This window comes from Octopus bimaculoides, chromosome 2 (genome assembly GCF_046866305.1).
Source record: "Octopus bimaculoides isolate indiv1 chromosome 2, ASM4686630v1, whole genome shotgun sequence".
NCBI lineage: Eukaryota > Metazoa > Mollusca > Cephalopoda > Octopoda > Octopodidae > Octopus > Octopus bimaculoides.
The window spans coordinates 53,947,027-53,952,694 of NC_142929.1; the positions used below are offsets into that span (position 1 = coordinate 53,947,027).

Sequence of the window (5,668 nt, forward strand, 5' to 3'; positions counted from 1 at the left end):
GTCTTCTACTATAGCATCGGGCCGACAAAAACCTTGTGAGTGGATTTGTTAGACGGAAACTGAAAGAAGCCTGTCGTATATATGTATATATATATATATATATATATATATATATATATATATATATATATGTATGTGTGTGTATATGGTTGTGTGTCTGTGTTTGTCCCCCCCAACATCGCTTGACAACCGATAGTGGTGTGTTTACGTCCCCGTAACTTAGTGGTTCGGCAAAAGAGACCGATAGAATAAGTACTAGGCTTACAAAGAATAAGTCCTGGGATCGATTTGCTCGACTAAAGGCGGTGCTCCAGCATGGCCGCAGTCAAATAACTGAAACAAGTAAAAGAGTAAAAGAGAGATTATTTCTCTTGCTTGAAGCCCAATAATTGTATGGAAAGAGGGGTTTAACTAAACATTTTTTAAATATTATTATTTAGCTTCGAAAGACTTTCAATAAGAAGTTTGGACTGATACTAAGAAAATTCATTACTTACTGTCAGCATAGTTGTACTGATAGTGAGTGGTAAAAAAAAATACAATATTGTAAACAGCAGAACAGTTAACTTTTAAAGAGGAAGAAATAATCGAGCTATTACGATATTTTTATTTGAAAAGATAAGAGAACAAAAACGAAAATGGCAATAAAACTAAGATTTAATATATATCATTATTAAAGCGACGATCTGGTAAAATCGTTACTGCGCCAGGCAAAATGCTTAGCGGCATTTCGTTTTTTTTTTTCTGAGTTCAAATTCCGCCGTGGTCGACTTTGCCCTTCATCATTTCGGGATCGATAAATTAAGTACCAGTGCAACACTGGGGATCGATGTAATTGACTAGTCCCCTCCTCACCCCTGAAATTTCAGGCCTTGTGCCTTTAGTAGAAAGTATTAATATTAAAGCGACGATGTGGTAGAATCGTTACTGCACCGGACAAAATGTTTAGCGGCATTTCGTTCGTCTTTTTGTTCTGAGTTCAAATTCCGTGGAGGTCAACTTTGCTCTTCATTATTTCGGGGTCGCTAAAATAAGTACCAGTTGAACACTGGGTCGACGTAATGGACTCACAACCTTCCACGAAATTGCTGGCCTGTCCCAAAGTTTGGAGTCAATACTTATTAAGGAAGCGAGCTAACAGAACTATCAACACGCTGGACAAAATAAGAGGTATTTCTTCCAACTTTATGTTCTGGGCTTAAATTCAGCTTTGCCTATCCTTACTTCAGGGTCGATAAAATAAGTACCAGTTCAGTAGTAGGGTCGATGTAGTCGATTAAACTCCTATCCCAGAATTCCACGCTTTATGCCTATAGTAGAAATAATAAATTTTGTGGACGAGAGGACTTGTTTTCAGTACTCGTTTTTGATTTCATTGTTGCTGAAAATATCTATCGATGAAACACAACTATAAGAGAAAAATAACGAACTTAACTAACTTCGTTGAACAGTGTATACGCCCTCACAGTGGAGGTGCAATGGCCCAGTGGTTAGGGCAGTGGACTCACGGTCATAGGATCGCGGTTTCGATTCCCAGACCGGGCGTTGTGAATGTTTATTGAGTGAAAACACTTAAAGCTCCACGAGGCTCTGGCAGGGGATGGTGGCGAACCCTGCTGTACTCTTTCACCACAACTTTCTCTCACTCTTTCTTCCTGTTGTGCCTGTAATTCAAAGGGTCAGCCTTGTGTCACGTTGAATATCCCCGAGAACTACGTTAAGAGTACACGTGTCTGTGGAGTGCTCAGCCACTTGCACGTTAATTTCACGAGCAGGCTGTTCCATTGATCGGATTAACTGGAACCCTCGTCGTCGTAAGCGACGGAGTGCCAACAAAAAACGCCCTCACACCTGGCGTTTATTTACCTTGTTTTTGTTTTCTGTTACTACACACTCAATATGGTCTGAAGAAGTGGATAGAAGGGAAAAACAGAGCTCGAGCTGCATGACAATCTGATGATGTAGGGAAGCTACCCGCTCTTTACAGAAAAAATTTGTGTATGTATATATGCAAGCTGATTTATATGTTAGACGGTATAAACTATTCCCTTGAATTTAAAAAGGATAGAATTAAACCCAGTCATTTTAAAATCTTTGAGTTTAAAACGTTGACGAACAATGAATTATGAGATATTAGATGAGTTAAGTGAAATCCGTCAGAGAGACTAGTAACATCTATTTTGAACAGCAAAAACGAATGGGACTATATTAAATATTATGCAAGATAAATTCTTAATTCACTGCAACTATCACTGCTCCTGAAGAAGATAAAAGTATTTCTTGGTGCCATTTGGTGCTAACTTTAAATGAAAAGATGAAATAATTTCAAGAATCAAAAACTCCTACAGGTACTTTTTTTTCTGAATCCGTACGTTCTGGTCTCCAATTTCGCCGAGGTTCGAATTTGCCTTTCATCCTTCTTGGGTCGACAAAATAAATACTAGTTAAGTACTAGAGTCGATGTAATCGACTACCCACTACACTACAATTGCTGAACTTGTGCCAAAATTTAAAACGTGTACGTTCTGTTCCTTTCTTTGAATTGCGTATCTTTTCATCTTGAAATCCTAAAATAGAGAAAAAAAAATACATCCGGTAACATTTAGATCGCAAATCTATAATCTCAAGAGTTCGAGAAAGAAAGAAAGAAAGAAAGAAAGAACACGAGTAAGTCAAATGTATATTACACATATTAAAGCTTGATTTATCTTCCTTCATTAATAACACTACAGTCTATAGACATAAACATAGATATAAAATGATGCACATATATAGAGGCAAAACAATACATTAACACGCTTGTACACAAATGGCGTGTGCTTATATTTGCATGATATTAGTGTGAGGCCTGACAAAGTTACTGCTTTTGTAATTACATACTTGAATAGTTGAACTAATTAAAATTCCCAGAGAACTTCAAACGCATTCGGTCTCTTGGTTCCACCAAACTGTAAGCAGAGTGCTGTTTTTATCATCATTATTATTACTTCTTTTTTTTTTCTATTCTGTGTTTCGAGTTTGCATGTGTATTGTAAGTTGCATTGGAATATTAATATACTTATGACTTAGGGGAATTATTTTTATTACGGTTTTGTGTCTTCCCAGTTTATATATCAACATTTATGCACCTCCATGATCATGGAGTTGTGTAAATTTTCGACTCGATATGTTTGACTGGATATATGAGAATACCTTTGTCAGCGTCTTTGAAAGTATTCGAGTAAATAGCTATGCGTAGTATACGCTGATTGCTATCAAACGTACAATTTCGTTTTGCACCTACATATTCTTATCTGCTGATGGAAAACTGTAACTATAAATGAAAATATGCAATCACTTCGCGCTTCAGTGATTAGAAGGTAACGCGTGTCTAAGTATGCGCGCATTTTAGTGAAGGCAGGTTACTTTATTATTACAGTTCCTAAGTACAGATTATTTTCAAGATATCTTTCTTCGTATATGTTTGAGTTAGAGTGAGCGTACTTTATATATTTGTGACAACGTAAGCTTCCAAATCAAAGAACTTTCTCAAATCTGAAGGACGTCAAATATTAAATTTTCTATCACATTATGTTATCGTTATTATTCATTGTTATAAGGCAGCGAGCTTGCAGAATTGTTAGCCCGCCGGGTGAAATACTTGGTGATATTTCGTCTGTCTTCACGTTCTGAGTTCAAATTCCGCCGAGGTCAACTTTGCCTTTCATCCTTTCGGGATCGATAAATTAAGTACCATTCAAGTACTAGGGTCGATGTAATCGATTATCCTTCTCCCCATAAAAATCTAGGCCTTGTGCCTATAGCAGAAAAGATCATTATTCATTGTTTTCTAAGGCGACGAGCTGGCAGAATCGCTAGCACGTCAGGCGAAACGCTTAGTGGTGTTTCGTCTGCCGCTACGTTCTGAGTTCAAATTCTGTCGAGGTCAACTTTGCCTTTCATCCTTTCGGGGTCGACAATTTAAGAACCAGTGAAGTACTGGGGTCGATGTAATCGACTATCCCCCACCCCACAAATTCCAGGCCTTGCGCCTATAGTAGAAAGGATTATTACTCATTGTTTTCGACCTTAGTAAAGGAAAGTCGACACAGGAATATGAGCTGGGAACTGAGAGGAATGAAACTAAAAACTGTAATGTATTTGTAATCTTAACTTAGGCAGAGCAGCTTAGTTAAATTACCGTTTAGCAGACAGATAAAAGTATCATATTTGGCAAGAGATCCCTTGGGGCCTATTAAAGAATATAAGCTTAAGAGCCCTCTGATAGTTTTCAAATAAATATCTATATTTAAAAAACTACTCTGAAAAATTATGAAGTAAAAAATAAAAAGTATTAACGAAATCCATACCATACATGCTCGACATCGGTGAAAAAACTATTGAGTTTTAGGAGTCTTACAAAACCGATGAAATTGTTCGTATCATCTACTGCAGTTATTTGTATTATTCTTTACATTTTACTTTCTACTTCTTTCAGTTACTGGGACAGTCATTCTTTTTAGACGAAGAAATCGACCTCAGTACTTATATTTCTTGAAAATTAGGCATTTATTCTAGCGGTCTTTTATGCCAAACCATTAAGTTGCGAGAATGTAGGCAAACCAACACTAGTGGTCAAGTCGTGGGGGGACACACACACACAAACACTTAGATAAACACACACACACACGTGTATATATATATATATATATATATATATATATATATATATATATATATATATATATGGGAGAATATACAAAAAATAACAACAGACGAGGACAGGTGGTGTAAATAACAAAAGTATATATTAGTATGACGCTCGGGAATACGGAAAGTCTTTGACGTTTCGAGCTACGCTCTTCAACAGAAAGAATACGGAGACAAGGAGAAAAACACGGAGAAAAAAAATTGAATTGTGTTCAGTCAACGGTCAATCTATTTACACCACCTGTCCTCGTCTGTTGTTATTATTTGTATATTCTCCCATATATATATATATATATATATATATATATATATATAATTCCATGGGGCATTGCATTGATGATGTCAATAGATTCAAATGGACGGATTTGGTCAACAATATTTTTATCAGATTGAAAAGGCGTCCAGCTGGCGAAATCGTTAACACGCCGAGCAAATATCTTCGCGGTATTCCGCCCGTATTTACGTTCAAATTCCGCCAGCGTCGATTTTGCCTTTTATCCTTTCGGGTTCTAAGTGAAACTTACTGGCCTTGTACCAAAATTTAAAACCTATCTTTTTTTTATCAAATGAGATTATTGACGTTGCTGTTATTTGTGTGTGCATAAGTTTTCCGTATATTTGTTGGGATAGTTGTGAAAAGAAATGATGCTTGGACGGTCTTTTAGCATACAGTTTTGTAGGACGTAGCTCTATTGCAAGGGATCTCAACCATTTTTTTATATATAGACCCATTTTGTTTACGATTTTATTCTGGTGGATCCCCATGGCACATTTTATAATGTAGTACTAGTTATATTACATCTAAAAGAAATGAAAGGGGCTCGAAAGATCATAAGATGACCATAAATCTACTCGATCAAAAATGACTAATAGCCAAGGACAAATCATGAAGGATAACTGAAAGCAAGGGACGGATTAAGATCACAACAGAAAGATTGACTCGATGCAACAGATGAGCTAATGGGAGAGGCTAAAACAG

At 36.6% G+C, this 5,668-nt stretch overlaps 1 long non-coding RNA gene across 2 annotated transcripts in view; it reads right to left on the reverse strand.

The window, feature by feature from the left end:
• Window positions 1-587: 587 nt before the first annotated feature.
• LOC128250985 (uncharacterized) overlaps window positions 588-5,668 on the reverse strand; it is a 78,262-nt gene continuing 73,181 nt past the window's right edge. For both annotated transcript variants that reach the window (XR_008266893.2, XR_016239101.1), the window contains one exon: window positions 588-2,567. This is a non-coding gene — a long non-coding RNA (uncharacterized LOC128250985). The remainder of the gene's footprint in view (window positions 2,568-5,668) is intronic.